The sequence below is a fragment of the Tursiops truncatus genome, chromosome 3 (genome assembly GCF_011762595.2).
Source record: "Tursiops truncatus isolate mTurTru1 chromosome 3, mTurTru1.mat.Y, whole genome shotgun sequence".
Classification (NCBI taxonomy): Eukaryota; Metazoa; Chordata; class Mammalia; order Artiodactyla; family Delphinidae; genus Tursiops; species Tursiops truncatus.
Window position 1 is genome coordinate 148,484,848 of NC_047036.1, and position 16,541 is coordinate 148,501,388.

The 16,541-nt window shown below is 45.4% G+C and overlaps 1 long non-coding RNA gene across 2 annotated transcripts; it reads right to left on the reverse strand.

Moving 5' to 3' along the window:
* Window positions 1–891: 891 nt before the first annotated feature.
* Window positions 892–13,574, reverse strand: LOC141278365 (uncharacterized). Of its 2 annotated transcripts, none has more exons than XR_012330981.1 (3): window positions 13,401–13,574; window positions 8,048–8,169; window positions 892–1,198 (listed from the first exon to the last, which is right to left on the reverse strand). It is a non-coding gene; the product is annotated as an uncharacterized lncRNA (long non-coding RNA). The 2 variants fall into 2 exon arrangements; XR_012330982.1 differs by lacking the exon at window positions 892–1,198 and adding an exon at window positions 7,113–7,223.
* Between the last annotated feature and the right edge of the window lie 2,967 nt (window positions 13,575–16,541).

The window sequence follows — 16,541 nt, forward strand, 5'->3', positions numbered from 1 at the left end:
GTCACTTAACTCCAAGGGCAGAGACCTCTAACTTCACTGCACGTGTAGGTATATGTATATCATATCTATAAATTGCTCAAGTTCATTGAAAAGAATCTTACTCTTTGGACACAGAGCTATGAGGCATATCCTGATGCTGTGAGGTGGACCTTCTGAGCGTGTCTATCCCCACAGAGAGCCCAGTGAATGGTCCACTGGGAAGCTCAAATCCCAGCTGCTTCCGTGCTTTCCTTTCTCTGATCTTGGGGGTGTGCCTGTCTTTTCGTGGCCTTAGAAGAAAGGAAGTTAGACCCTAGACCCATTTCTCTAATCTTCCATCAATTTACTGCTTTGAAAAATTCTGTTGTTTCTCTTTATTTTGCTATCTTCAACAGTTTTCAATATCCCTCCTTCTTCTCCTTCCTTGCCTCCTTCCTTTGTCATTCAAGGAGGACATTTACAGAGCACCTGCTCAGCAGATGTAGCTGCTGATGTTGCACAAAGATCACTGACGGTGGGGCTACACAGCTGGTGCTCAATTCCCAGCTCTGCCCTTGACTAGCTCTGTGGCCTTGGGCAACTTCTTTCCCTACTCCCAGCCTCAATATCCTCATCTGTAAAATGGGTTAATTGTACAATCGATTCCACATGGGTTGCCACAAACAGGAAAGATGGTTACAGTTATGGAAGTGTCTGATGTGGAAAGTGCTCGGTGAATGTGGATGGACACTGAGACTTTGAGTGTGAGAGGAGACAAAAGGATCAGATGCAGACGCTGCCCTTGAAGAGCCCCCTGCCTAGAAGGGGAGATAGGGCCATAGGAGGAGACACTTAAAGTGTCCTGAGGACTGGCAGGCATTGTCATGGAAATGCCTTCAGTTCTATAGAACAGCCTAGAAACACTTTCCTTCGTGTCTCTCTCTCTCTCTCTCTCTCTCTCTCCCTCTCTGAGGGGTCAGGAAGATGTTTTTCTAGGCCAGATTCAAATCTGCCCTGAATCTTCAGTAAAATAGGGCAGAAGGTAATGAGCAGGAATCGAGGTGATACTACCTGTGATTGAGGCCAGCAGGTTTAAAAGCAGCAGAAAGGTCCCTCGGGCTGGTCTCATCCACGGGCAAGAGACAGAAGTCCAGATCCGCCCTGAGTCCGCACTCTGTCACTTCCTAGCTGTGTGACTTTGGACAAACACCTCACCATCTGGAAGCCTCAGGCCCATCACCTGTAAAATACAGTTAACAATAAATAGTGCTATCTTCAGGGATGCTATGAGGATTGAGAGAACTATATGCAAATTCAAGGCATATGGAATATGTATAACAAGGACCAACTTTTAACTTTTGTTCTCTTTTTGGTGGGTGGGGGTGTGTTTGGGGATCTTCTAAGACAGGTGGATTTTATTGGGCAATTAGAATTTTGGCAGCTCTGTTGCAGAACAACTGAAGGGTAGGCACTTGACAATTTCATGTTTTCAGTATTTGAAAGAGGAAACTGTCAGAAATAGATGTGCTCTGAATCAATGGGAGCAAGCCAATTATGAGAGAGCCAGGTTCCTGCGTCCAACTTGGAGCTGAGTTCAGGGGCAGCATCCATCGGATCTGATCTCATGGTCATATTGCAGGGTGGGTTTAGGGAGACTTTACAGGGAGGATATCCATGAGTGCTTTAGTTGGCAGCAGCCATCAACCTGGGATGAGCACTGTGAACAGGTCAGCACCATCAGCGATGTTCAGAGCTTCACAAACCACATACACACACATAGGCTCCGCTGAGCTCATTCATGCAGTCAGCTCATGCATATGCAGGAGGTTACTGTTCAATGACCAATCAGAGGACACCTTCTGAGCAGGAAAGGAAAGAGCATTAGACCAGGGAAGTGGAACTCTGTTCAAATCCAGGTTCTGCCTCTTTCATCTCTCTGAGCCTCAGTTTCCTCATTTGTAAAAATGGGGAGAATAACATGGGCTGTTGGGAATATTAAATTAGAGAACTGATATGAAAATGACCTGACACAGTGCTTAGAAAGTGGTAGGGGTGTAATAAATGCCGGTTAAATTGGAATCTGCTGAGGACTACAGGGACATAAAGATTTAACGAATATTTTTGGGATCCTACAGTATGTCAGTCTCGTGTCAGGTACCAGGCATACAGAGATGAATAAAACATGCCAGGGGCTTCCCTGGTGGCACAGTGGTTGAGAGTCCGCCTGCCGATGCAGGGGACATGGGTTCGTGCCCTGGTCCGGGAAGATCCCACATGCCGCGGAGCGGCTAGGCCCGTGAGCCACGGCCGCTGAGCCTGTGCGTCCGGAGCCTGTGCTCCGCAATGGGAGAGGCCACAACAGTGAGAGGCCTGCAAAAAACAAAAAACAAACAAGCAAAAAAACATGCCATTGTGGGGTCTGTATTTAAATAGTGGGACACATGCACACAAACATCATGAGAGACATCACAAAAGGGAAATGTATGCCACGTTTGAAGGACACAAATGTGTTTGTAGTCAGAGACATCCTGTTTGCAAAGTCCTCTTTGGCTACTTCTGGCTTTTAAGAGAATATAGCCATAGAGAAAAATGAGATTCAACAGTTGATTCAATTCGAATTGGTTGAGAGACTCCATCCAAAGTGTGGAGGGACAGAAGGTGATGTCAGGCTCCCAGCTGGGCCAACACGAGTCTAGTCAGGTACCAGCCATCCACCTCCACATTCCCTGGAACAGGCCACCATCCCTAAGATCCAAAACTTCTCTTTGCCTTTGAATCTCCAGTCCCAGGGTGGGCAACGGCCTCTCTGTGGTTCCAGTTGAGAACCAGTGTCCCAGAAATCTTCCCTGTGCCCATCCAGACCCATACTCCACCCACTTTCACCCTGCTCTGTGCCTGCCCCTGGGAGGCTGACCTTGGTGGATTCAATCAATGGAGCCCCTTACCCTCTGGTTCCTGGTTAGGCTCAAACAATGGGGAGCCTGAACAGGAGATGGGAAGGTAGGAGGAAGGTGAGACTGGGGTATTTATTCCTCTGCCTCCGCCTTGCTGGGCCTCTGTGGGTTGGCTGAGTCCCTCTACCCAAGGCCACAGCTCCTGCCAGGTGGAACTCTCCACACAGTACTCTGTCTCACGGTTCTGGTCACCACTTTTCCCCCTCTCTCTTCAGGCCTTAGGGGAGGTGACAGAACTCAGTTATTACCAGTCCCGGGGAACTGGGCTATCTTTGTGGTTCCCCCACACCTTTGTAAATAGCTCTTTTATTAAACGCTCCTCGAATTGCCTAATTTGAGCATGCCATCTGTTTCCTGCCAGCCCCTGACTGACACCTCCAGGTTCTCAGCCTGGAGATCACTTTGCTCTGCGCATATATTTTTCTGGCCCACGTGGAAAATAAGGTTGGAAATTTGGCCATGATGAAGCTGCCCTTCCGAATCTCTGCACATCCTGTTTGCTCTTTGGTTTGGACCAGCCAGTCACTTTTTTCCCCAGCTCTAAGGAAAAGTGGTTTTCAAGCCTCATCTGAGATTAGGAACCTCGAATATATGTGTGGACAGAATTCACATGAGCCACCAGGGCCTATTCATCTACCACGCATGGTGGTTCTCAGAATTAATTTGCAGCTACACACGCCAAACCCTCAGGAGGACACCTGGTATACAGTAGGCACTCTTAACCTCATTTGGTTGTATCATTGGCTTGCCTATATTCCCTAATGATTCACAGATTCACACAGACATTGTCTCAAGCATCCATTCTGCTCTGTCGCCTTGTCATTTTACATCTGCAACATGTAGAAATATAATTCACATTTTTTTGAACTCCTATGGTAGAGAGTGGAATTGACAGAGTGACTAGACATGCTGACTCTACCCACTCCCCGCCTTATTTATTTACCAACTTGTGACCTTGAACCAGTGACTTAAGGCCCTTGTTAATGCCTGTCTCCTCATATGTGAAGTGTATACGATAATGGTACCTACCTCCCAGATTTGTTGTGAGGATGAAGTGAGTTAGCTGTGTTAAGCACTTATATATGCTTATTATGATTATGTACTTACTTTATCCTCACAGGATTAGGAGCTATATGTGATTGTCAGAGCTCTGCAGATCTGTCTGACTCCAAAGCCTGGTTCCAGCACACTGTTTCTATGGCCATAGGGATTATTGGGTGGACAGAGCTTGAGAAGGGATGTAATGAAGATATTAACAATGGCTGCCGTGTGTTGGGTCATTACCATGCTTGTCAGGAACTGTGCTAAGCATCTTCCATACGTTATCCCGATTTCAACTTCCAATGATGCAACAAGGAAACCATTATTAACCTCATTGTACACGAGGAAACTGGGGCACTGAGGGTTAAGTTACATACGTAGGGTCATGCATATTAAGTGGCTCTGGCAGGATGGAATCCTGGTCTGCTCTGACTCAGACATTCACGTTCTTAACCACCAAGAAGACAGTACCATGCTTCTCAACTGACAAAACTCAGGGATCCTACAGAAGCCTGTCTGGGGGGATTCTGCCCTGTGAATTGCATCCCAATATAAACGAGGTTGGCATCATCCTCTGCTGCAGCAGTGAGATGCGTAGCTTAGCACTGAGGCTGGCAAACACAGCATCTGATGTAATCTATTCCATTACTGAATGCGCAGTAGCTCACATTAAAAAAAATAAATAAATAAAAGGAAAGAAAGGAAAAACAGGCTGTAGAAATGGTAGGAAGGCGGGAGGCCCAGAACCCAGACAATCGAAAAGCAGTGGCTGGTATTATCCAAGCTGATCACGGTGGCCATCAAACAGGAAGCAGGGGAGGACCCTAACAGTTGAGGTCATCACCACCCCTGCCTGTGGGACAATGAAGGATGAGGGCACTTTGACAAGGCCCGGTTCAGCCAGGCGCCCACAGCCAGGCCCAGCTGTACACAGCAGTGTCACTGCCTCAGAGGAGACCATCTGGGGGGACAAGAGCCCCAGTATATAGTCTGTCCTCTGCCTCCCCTGGCTGTCTGCACCAGGGCAGGGGGAGACTACCCTGTTTCCTCCTTAAAGGCCTTCACTCACAGAGGAGAGATGGACAAAAAGCAACAGGAAAATAAGATCTGGCTTCATCCAACACCAAAGGGGGACAATGTGTGTCAATCCCAGCATGAAAGAGACTGGGGACAAAGCTGATGAGGGAGGGGCCCTGCTGAAAGGGAAAGCCAATAGGACCTAGCAGCGGGCAGCTGCCACTATGGAGGGCTGAAGCCTTGCTAGAACCAGATCCAAGGCAGGTTGACATCTTCTGGCTGGGTTGGCTTCAAGAACCGGATGCCCTGGATTCCACACCCAAGTCAGCCTCCTGGCTGGGCTTCCAGCCACGGAGGCTATCCTCTGTGATCCCGCCCCTGGGCACATTCGATTGGGCTGGGGGAAGAGGTCAGCTGACCTGAGATAGACCAATCAGAATCTCACTGGAAGGGACACCACCACCAAAGGCAGCATTTGTTTTGGTTTGTTTCTTTTTTTCCTATTTTGTGCAATGTTAAATCCCAAGTGCCTAAGATTATGCCAGGCACAGTATATATTGAACTGACTCTTTCTCTGCACTTGGAATCAGGATTTAGCCAACTGTCCTCTGCAGGCCTGGCACTGAGGGACACTTAACCCGAGAGTTGAGGCAGCTACAATCTGCAAAAGGATTAAGGACTGTGCAGAGGGTAAAGGAAGAGGAATAAGAACCAGAAAGGAGAGGGGTGGAGGCAGAGAGGGCCGAACAGGCTTCCAGAATATGTCCCTGTATCTTTATGACGATGTTCTTCTCCCCGCTTTCTCCTTAAGCTAGCCTGAGTGGGTCTTGAGATTTAAAACCAAGTCATTCTAACCAAAACATGCCTCCTTGAAGTCCTTCCCCAAAGGGATTGTGAAAATTCCTGCGAATCCTTGAAGTATTTTTAGCTGCGTATACTTGGACAACTTTAGCCCTTGTCTGATCTGCCTACTGAGACACAGAAGTGGGAAGGCAGGATGGCAGTCTAGAGCCTGACTCCTGGCTCCCAATCCCGGCCCCTCGCCATCCATCCTGCAACCTGTGTCAGATTATCTCACTTTTCTGAACCTCAGTTTCTTCCCCTGCAAAATGGACATTATAATAGCACCTACCTCTGTGGTTATTTTGAAACTATAAAGTGCTTTGCACAGTACTTAGCACATGCTTAGTGCTAGTTTAGGAAAAATAATGTATCTAATACATTGAACGAGCAGGATTCTTATAAAAACAACTTGATTTTTGTCTCCCGTTTCCCTTTAAACCTATTCATTGCAAGTAATCTGTTCCTCACTCCTGAATGAGATTATGAGCAGTCCCGTGAGTTTTCTAATCGCTGTTAGGTAATAAAAGGTCATGTGGTCACTTTAAGTCAGGGACAACTGCCTCAATTCGTTACTTACTTCTTCTCCCCTCTTTCCACCAGGGCCTGCTGCCAGCAGGATCCTGCGGGTTGGGTCTTTCTGCTCCCCCACTAGCATGATAACCTAGTTTCTGGTCCCTCCAAGGATCACACGCGGATAGAGAAGGAAAGTAAGGGGGATAGGAAAGTTCTCAATTGTTTGGTACTGTCAAAGGCTGGCATTGCCCTCTCTGAGTCTGACAGATGTTTGAAGTTGACAGTTTCGCACTTAGGTTTTCTAGAGATATCCCTGCTGGACCACCCATGATGACAAGTCCAGGCTTTCCATTTGGCCAGTCCCCGCCATTCCCCATCTCGGCCTCTCCCTTCCAGCACTTCCTTCAGGACAGGATCTCTTTCACAAAGATCCCAGGCTGACATTCCTACTGTGGTTCTGAATGTGACAACCCCCCAGTCCCCAATACCTGGCCCCCGTTTCACCTATCTCTGGCCTGCCATCGTAGGGCCATGTCCCTCTTCCCCTTCTCTGCTGCCACCAGCCACTGTAGCTCCCTTGAGCACAGGTCAGGCCCAGGCCCACCACATCCTCCAGCTGCAGGGCACACAAAACAAGCTCTCTGAGAGTCCCAATGGGCTAAGACTCAGGGTGAAAGCACAAACTCCTTCTCCAAAGAAGGCATCACAAAACCTTCCCAAAATTTCAACAGCCCACCCCTTTCCTACCTTCCAAAGTGGTGGAGAGCCTTGAGAAGGGTTTGACTGGTTTTTGGAATTTTCTTTTGTAAATTCTGCTCTTGGCTGGCCTTGCCCCTCCTGTGGAATGCAGCAGCTGTCATACCTTGGTGCCTCAGCTAGAACTTCAACTTGAACCTCCTGTTAATAATGAATTGACATGTGCATCTAACCTCTCCGTTCACCAAATGTGATCAGATGCATTATCTCACCTATTCCTCACAGTAACTGTATCGAGGTGGCAATTCTGCTCTCCCCATTTTTCTGATGAGGAAACTGAGAGGTCAGAGAGCTTGTCTTAGAACACTCAGCTGAAGACTTAGAGCCACATTGGTGCTATCTGCCTGACTCTTTTCCACTGTAGCACAGCTTCCCGAGGAAGAAGGCATATCAGGGCTCTGTGCCCTTGACCTGTGCTACCTGGCACTTGGGCTGTGGGCCTTCCATGGCCCCAGGACACTCCTGACTCAAGGGATATCCTAAAGGCCTGCCTGAAAAGGCAGCAGCCTCCTCAATACAGAGCTAAAACACAGACGGGAGACTTGCTTGAAGTGGATCGAGGCAGCCAGCCCTGTGACTGGCAGCTGGGTTCAGAGAAGCAGCCAAAGAAAAGCCTCGCTTCCTTTGCACATAAAGCGTCCATTCTCAGCCACACACCCTGGCACAGACACTCACAGACCAGCGCCTCAAAGGGCCGGACAATGAAACAGACACAGGCAAGAGCAAGAGATTTTTTTTTTCCCTTTCCAAATGTAAAACTCAGATAATACTCAACATTTATATACAATTTGCATATGAGCTGACATTTTTATAGGAAAGGCAGAGATTTCTCGTGCCAGAGTTTTGGGGCAGATGGCTGGGGGAGGTGTCTATAAAGACAGCTTTATAGCCTGTGGTCACTTCTTCATGGTGATCAGCACATGGGCCAAAAATATACCAGTTCCCTTTCCCCCCATGTTTCTTACCTTCTATCCGTCTTGCTCTCTCCTCTCCCTCTCTCTCCATTATTGATATTTTCTAGTGGCCAGCCCTGGAGATGAGTGATACTCCACCCTGCCCTCCAGGGGCTCACAGTCAGGTAGGGGAGCTAGGAGAGGAAAAACCAACAATGAAAATGCGGGATAATAAAGTAAAGATGGAGATGCATGCAAAGTGCTGTGGGACCCCAGAGTGGAGTAAGGGAAAGAGGGATGGGCCAGGAGGTCGGGGGGATTTTCCAGATATTTTACAACTGGTACTAACGTACCAGGCAGAATGGTCGCCTAACCCGTCAGAACAGATTCCAGTCTTTACATGGAATTGGGTGAATATCAGCTCGTGGTGGATTGAGAGAGAGCTTCACAGAGGAGGAGATGCCTGAGCTGAGTTGTGAGGGCTTGGTCATTAGGCAAACAAACTTCAAGAGCAGAGACAGGAGAGAGAGTCAGTTAGGGGGCTATCGAGACTTCTTTATCTCTGGTCCCTTAGAAGCCCAGAGTGGTCAGGAGATGTTTGTTGAACGAATGAATGAAATGGAGGCCGTGGGATGGGTAGTCACAGGGGATGAAACTGAAGAGCAGCGGTAAGACAATAATGGAGCTGCCATTTATTGTAGTCTGCTACATGTTCCCTGCTGCCTGTCAGAGGGAGATGAATTGCCAAGATTAGAGGAGCGAAGTCACATCACCTAAAATCCTCTGGCACATAGCAAGTTTTATATCGGTGTTAGTTATTATTATCCCAAAGTTACAGATACACATGTGGAAACTCAGAGGAATATGATAACAGTTTGGACAGCCAGACCTGTCTGACACCAAATCTTATTCCCTTAGCCCATACCCTGCAGGGGAGTAGGACTGTTTCACTTATGTAAATTGCACTATACATATTTGAAAAACACAACATTTTAATTCCCAATGGCCTGCGCCCTGAAGTAACTATGGGGTGAAGCCTGATTCATCTCTCTTCCCACAGGCCTCTCATGGCCAAAGCATCTCGGTGTGACTTCCACACAGCCAAGTTCCTAAATGCAAACATATACTCCTTTGGGGGTTCAATCAAAGAAACCATGATCTGGTCCAAAAATGGAAGCTAAACCATCTTACTGTACCACATACATCGGATAGGCAAGTGAAGGCATTTGCAAGGGTGGTTTTTATAATATACATTGTAGTACAAGCTGTAGTATATGGTACAGTGCAGTTGTGCTGTGTACAGCCTCCAGGGTTAGGAATGGTCAGCTGGTATTTGGGTTAAAGGTCCTTGGCTTGGCGGTCATCCTTATGCCCCTATGTCCTTGGAGTGTCTGGAACCTTCTGATTCTCAGTGGCCAAAACACTCAGATTTTGTCTGAAACCCAATATTGGTTTTCCCAGCTGTGGGAACACAATGAAACTCTAATGGACCCCACTGGATGCTACCCCCTGGTTCTCCACTGCCAGTCTTTCTGTAATTAACCTTTGGACCCAGAAATGAAAGCTCCAAAGCAGGGTTGGAAGGTTCTCTCCAGAACAAGATGGAGCTTCTGAGCTGAGACCCTTTCTCTTGACAATCTGAAAATCGAGATTCAATCAAGGAGAACAGCCATCACCCATATTTCTAAAGTGACCAGCCTGTCAGGCACCAAATAACATCCAAATGTTAACCCACATGGTGAGAAAGAAAGAAAAATAAGATCAGGCTACTTCATCATTAGTCTCTCATAGATGCATCTGATGAATATTTTTCTTTCAGAGACATGTACTGAATACTTGGGAAACAGTATTTGTGTGTGCTTTCATTAAGTCTCCGACTCCGAAACACATTCTGGGACTAATTATTTTTTAACTAACTAATCAGCATGTTTCATTCATAAATTGGGATTTATCAGTATAGCACATGAAAGGAGAGAACATATTATTCTTTTAATTTGGCTAATATGCAAAAACGCGCTGTGTTTGTAATGACCTGCTTTCAGTGAATAGAGGCGGGCTGGAAATAGTAGCAGCTTCCTCTAATGAGGGTGCTGGCTCCTGGCCCCAGCTGTTCACCACCAGACACTCAATGTGCTCCCTGACCTATCAGAGCACGTGTTCCTCCGGTGAGGACGCAGGAGCGATTTCCTCACCAGGGGAAGAACTGATGGCCTTATGTTTGTTCGACTGATGGAACCAGTTACACCCGCTTTGTTAGTGAGAAGTAAAAGCCTGGGGGAGGAGGGTGGTGGGAAGGAGTGTTCATTTTTGTTGACTATAACACACAATCACACACACACACACACACACACACACACACACACACACACACACACACACACACACACACACCGTGAACCTGTCAAGAGTTAAGGCCCAAATCTATTAATAAGAGATTCCACCGTAATCTAGTGATTCTTGTCTTTCTCACCCTATTATGCCTGCCAACCAGTGTGCAGCTTGTCGGCTATGCAAATAAATCCTCCGCTCTGAAGTCCCCTGATAAAGGGATTTATTTATCGGCCCGACCTGAGTGTCCCATTTGTTCCTGCAAATTTGCTCCTCCCCGCTCTTGCGCACTCTGATTTAGAGCCACGGACGCAGGTTCGCCTGGTTGATCAGGAGCCGGGACAATCTCCCCCCCCTCGAAACCCCAGGTCCGGCTTTGAACCCGAATCCTCTTGCGCCTCTGGTCTGCGGAACTGCTCTGGCCTCACCCAGCAGGACCCGGGGCGAGGGGCGGGGGCCGGAGTCGCGCTGGCCTTCCCGTGACACACTGGAGCAGGGTCCAGCCGCATTCTTTCTGTCCAGCCCTGGTGCCAGCCTGCCGAGGACTCCGCCCGGGGACATCCTGATGTGGCACATTTTCCAGCCAGGCGCTGCTTTTGTGTTTTAAAGGAGGACGCTTCCTCTTCTGTGTTTTTGTTTTGTTTTGTTTTTCTCCCGTTTGTTTTCAAAACTCTTATTCTAGGAGCTTTTTTTTTTAAATTGAAGTATAGTTAATTTACAATGTTGTGGTAGTTTCAAGTGTACAGCAAAGTGATTCAGTTATACACATATGTTTTTTTTTCAGATTTTTTCCATTATAGGTTATTACAAGATATTGAGTAGAGTTCCCTGTGCTCTACAGTAGGTCCTTGTTGTTTATCTATTTTATATACAGTAGTGTGTATATGTTACTCCAAACTCCTAATTTATCATGCTCATTGTAGAAAATTTAGGAAAAACAGAAAACTAGCCATTAAAAAAATCTAAATCCCACTGCCAAGAGGCAACCAGCTTGTATACTCCCGTTCGGGGTATTTCCTTCTGATCCTCTGTACCTGTGGCAGAACGGGGTCTCTCAGCCAGTGAGACCAGTCTGGCTTCCTCTATTTGTGAAGCAAATGCTAAAGCAGGATGGAAAAAAACTGTGCTGTATTTTAAATATTTACAGGCAACAATCAGAGTCACATGATATTAGCAAGAGTATATCTGTGACTATGTGCGAGTATCCCTATGATTATTTATAGAACTGCATTTAGAGATGATGTCAAAAATCTAAATCTGGGACCTTAGGTGAACATGAGGCGCAGTCAAATAGCTCTCCTGGGTCCCTTAGCTCACCCCCGTGGGTCTTATGTATGTGTATTTGTGCTTATACCATATTTGAGATCATTCTACCTTCACCTTTTTATATTAATATGACTTTGGTCACATTTTTACAAGTCGACAAAATTCTTCTGCAACAGGTTTTGATGGCTACTCAGCATTCCATTATGCAAACTTACCATTTAAGCTGTCACCCATTACTGGACATTTCAGATGATTCCCTTTTTTTTTCACTCTGATAAATAATAATGCATTGAACACCTTTATATGAAAATCTTTGTGACTCTCTGGGGTTATTTCCTTTGGCTGGACTCCCAAGAGGAAAATTACTGGGTCACAGGGTAGGAACAATTTAGTGTCTTGTTTCATGTTGCTCAGTTCGATTCTGAATAAGTGGTACTGATTTACCCTGAAAGAACATTTTCACCATTTTAGTTAACCTTTAATTGCAGAAGTCATTCACAGCATACACGCTCCTTGTAAAAAGATTTAAAAGGTAAGGCCCGTATCTCTTATCACCACTTCCTCCAATCTCTGAACCCCTCAAAGGCAGCCACCGTTTTCAGTTAAAAAGCCCTTAATCAATGCATTTAATTAGTTATCTGTGTGCTTATATAAAATGTATATCTATGAACTAATAAAAACTCTCATGTCTCTGTAACTATAGAAAACATGGTGGTTTTTGTGTGTGGAATTTTTTTACGTGAATGATATATTGTATGCGTATTATGTAACTTTTTCCCTCAGCTATCTGTCTCATAGCCTTTACTGTGTATATATAAATCAACCTTACTCTTTCTAACTTTCCATACATTTCTATGGGATAGATTCAGCCTAGTTTTGACAGCCATTCTTCTATGCATAAATATTTGGGTTGATCCCAACTGTTTTTCATTTTGACAAAAAGTGCTGCAATATATACCCTTTTACACAAGCAAGTGATTTGAACAGGTTTTGTCTCTACAGTAGGAACCAAGAAATAGAATTTCTGGATCGTGGGATATGCACACTTTTTATTTTAATAGATATTGCCGAACTGTAGAGGACATTTTACATTACTTTAATTAGGGATCATGTAGAATGCCTTGGATTTGGGCTTAATTATCAGGATGTAGTTCTGAAGTATCCTATCAGGTAGGATGTCACCCGAAGGTCTGTTCATGTATTCATTCACCAGCCTAGCCATTTCTGTCTTCTGAGGACCCAGCATGGCCCCTGATACATAGTGCAGAGTCACTAAATGTTGCTAAGGTCCTCTCCTCTGCACCAGCCACACCCTCAAGGGGCCTCAACCCAACACCCGATTCCTTTCTGCAGCTGCCAACCCCCAGCTCAGCTTTCCAGACAGCTCTCAAATATCCCCTCTTCTTGGAAGCCCTCCCTGGAGCTCAGGCTGAGTAAGGCAGCTTCTCTTCCGTGTCCCCATGGCACCCTTATTTATAGGCTTGTCATGCTTATTGCAATTTGGAATTTAGTCACCTCTCCCCTGTTACACTGGACAGTCTCAGCATTTCAGTGGTGCATGGTATTTAGGCATCACCTGATCAGGGTTTGGGGACGGTTGGCAGCACAACAAGCATGTATGCATGGCAGTCTGTTGGCTTTGAAAGAGAGGGGGCCAAGTGTGGGCAGCATTCTTCACATCGAGCTGAACAGAAGAAGGCTGTAAAAAACTAGATGGCAAATATTTGACCCTTGACAGTGATCATGATGTTGATAAAAATGATGAATGATCGCTAAGTAGGGTAAATCACAAACTCTCGCACGCACAACACTTTAGAACCACATCACTCACCTCTTGGGAAAATGTTTGTAATGCTCCTCACTTCAATATTTCTCCATGAAATCTAGAAGTTTCTCATGCAATTTATCTTTTAAAAGGCATCACGGGGAGTGACAAACAGCAGCCAGAAAGCCGCTCGAAGTTTGGAACATGGCAGCTTATTGTCATCAATCTCTGGGTAGGATCTCAACTCTGAAAAGAAACATATGAAAAAAGACTGAAATGAATATATCAAAATGTTAATAATGGCTTTACCAGTGGAATGAGGGTGATGTGTGATGCTCTTTTCTTCTTCTTTTTACTTTTTTTTACAAAACCTTTCAGATTATGTTACCGTGTACATAAATTCATTTTACATCAGAAAAACAAATAACCAAAATCATTTCTAGCAATTAATGAAGTTGCTAAGGAGACAATTTTAAATAATCTGTGATGTGTGGACATCTATGACAGAAGATAATTCCAAGGGGACTAACCTGAACTATCAACTCTCAGGTTAGACAGTCACTCATTCAGTATGAATTGGGTACCCCAGCCGAGGACTGTGCTAGGGGTGAGGAGATGAAGTGCAAACATCAGGTATACTTCCCACCCTCACGAAGCTCACAGTCTACTGGGAACCACAAACTCAGCACTAATGGGGGTCAGGCAGCAGGGAGAAAGGAGTGAAATCCACCAGCAGGCCCACTCCTCATATTTTGCAGGCCCTGGGAAAAAGTTTAAATGGAAGTCCATCTACCAGATCACGAAATACTTTACAAGCTATAAATCGAGTTAACAAATTGAAGTAACTTCTAGTCTCCTACCCTGACAAATGTACCTTTATAATGACCTGGAAGGCCAAGTTCAATGTAGAATTCTCAGACTCCTCAGGGTTCCTTACCTGAACATGATGGGGAGAACTGGTCCCCAGGCCAAGGGCTTCCACACCCCACTCAACACACCGTCTGCTCTTCTTCTCTTCCCATGCCTGACTCCATCCCCCACAGCAAGGAACTCTGTACAGGTGGATGGACACCAGGGCCTGCACATTCAAGCTTCAGTCCCTTCCCTCCCTCCAGCTTTTGTCTTGGCCACCCCTTGGGCATGGGGTATACTCCCTAGCAGTGCTATTCACCCTTGGGAGAACTAACTGGGAAAGAGGTCTCTGCAGGCTCTGGAAGCAGGCTTGGGTCACGTGGCCAGGGCCCAGCAGCCTGGTCTAGACGAGGCAGTGCAGGCATCCCTTGGTTGCATGGGGTCAAGGGCAGGGCCCCCACTTGCCGGAGTCTTAGGGCAGCACTGTCGCCTTGGGAGTGTTGTAGAGCAGATGCCCCATCGTACAAGAGCAGCAGCTACTCAATGCCAGCCCTAATTTGCCATATGTGGGGAATGGATTCAGATGGCTACATCTTCCACTTTTTTTAAAGAGAGAACACAAATCTGGGTTTTCCTATGAAACTGCATAGTTTTTACATTACCAAGTAATAATAATAATGAAAAAAACACAAAAATCATCCGGCTGGCCAAATTAAAAAGTATCTGTGAATCACTGTGGCCTCTATGAAAGGAAAGAAAATTAAAATTCCATTTACAAGTTGCTTGACCACCATTTAGTTTTGAAAATGATATTCACCAATTCATTAATGTCACTTAAGCCCATAAGTAAATGGTATGTCTCCACTGCTGTATATATGTCTGAATTTCATGCACTTTCTCCTCCCCAGCAGAAATCCAATTTACTTGGTACCTCCTAGTACTGATGTATGTCCCCCATAAGCTATCAGGAAAGGCCTGATTTGGGGATCTGCTCATTTTTCTTCCCTGCCACTGACTCTCATCATGTCCTCCTCTGGCCTGCCATAATAACCTGGGAACCTACCTCTCCCTGCACTTCCCATGTAGCACTGTCATTAGCTCTGTACACGTCTGTCACTTCAAGAATTACCTCCATGTCCCCAGGGCCTACCACAGAGCCTGTCATATGGTAGACACCTAGCACATTTTGTCTGTTCTGGACTGAATTTGTTGGTGGTTGGTTCTCTGTGATGACCCACATCTCCCCAATCACAAATGAATAATAATCATAGGGGACATTTCTTGGACACTTGCTATAGGTAGGCACCATCCTAAGAGCTTTACATGTATTACCTATATAATCCTCTCAACTAACTGCTCAACAATTTTTTATCCCCGCTTTCCAGATGCAGAAACTGTGGCTCAGAGAGACAAAAAGACCTGCTCATGAGTCATTCAGCTGGCAAATGTCAGAGGTGGGACTTGAACCAATCTTGCCTGATTCGAAAGGTACGTATTACTCAACCAGTAAGCCAGGCTTCCCTAAAAGTGCCACCGACGGTTTCTGAGATGTCTTTAGATGGCACAGAAGAACTCTTATTTCTATTACTAGGCATTTGCTTGACTCATTTATTTTAGTGTGGGTTAGGAAAAAATAAATGACAGCATCCATTTATGGCATGGTGTATTGATTTTTCTATTTACATTGGTGATAACAGAATTTTTCTTTCCAACTCATTTAGTTAAGTTCTAAAACATTGAGTCCATATGTATACGTATAGCTGATTCACTTTGCTGTACAGTAGAAACTAACACAATATGATAAAGCAACTATACCCCAATAAAAATTAAAAAAAATAAAAGTAATAGGGCAATGAAAGAAAAAAAGGAAAATTCTTGGCTCTATCCCATACCTATTTAATCAGAAATTCCAGTTTAACTAGTCTTCCAGGTGATTCTGATGCTTACTAAAATTTGAGGACCACCGAGCAGAGGGAAGAGTTTTGAGTCAAGATACCTGGGCAAAATGGTGGGTGAATAATAAGATAGGTCATACAACAATAAAGCAAAAATTATGTGTCTGAGATAACAAAAAGAACTAGAATTTGAAAAACACTGCCTCATCAGTTGCCATACATGGATTAAAAAGACATACACACACACAATGAAACTAATTTGTAAACTCACTTGCTTAAAAAAACACATCCCAGGGCCTGCCTAAGAGGACTCCAACTAGCCTCTAAACTTCTAAATTTGAAGCGTGTTTCTTCTTCCTCTTTCTATTTTTGGAATTTAAATAGCCAAATGGATTAAAAACAAACAAACAAACAAACAAAAAAACCCTGCCTCTAAATAAGAAATGAGCTAGGGGCCTGG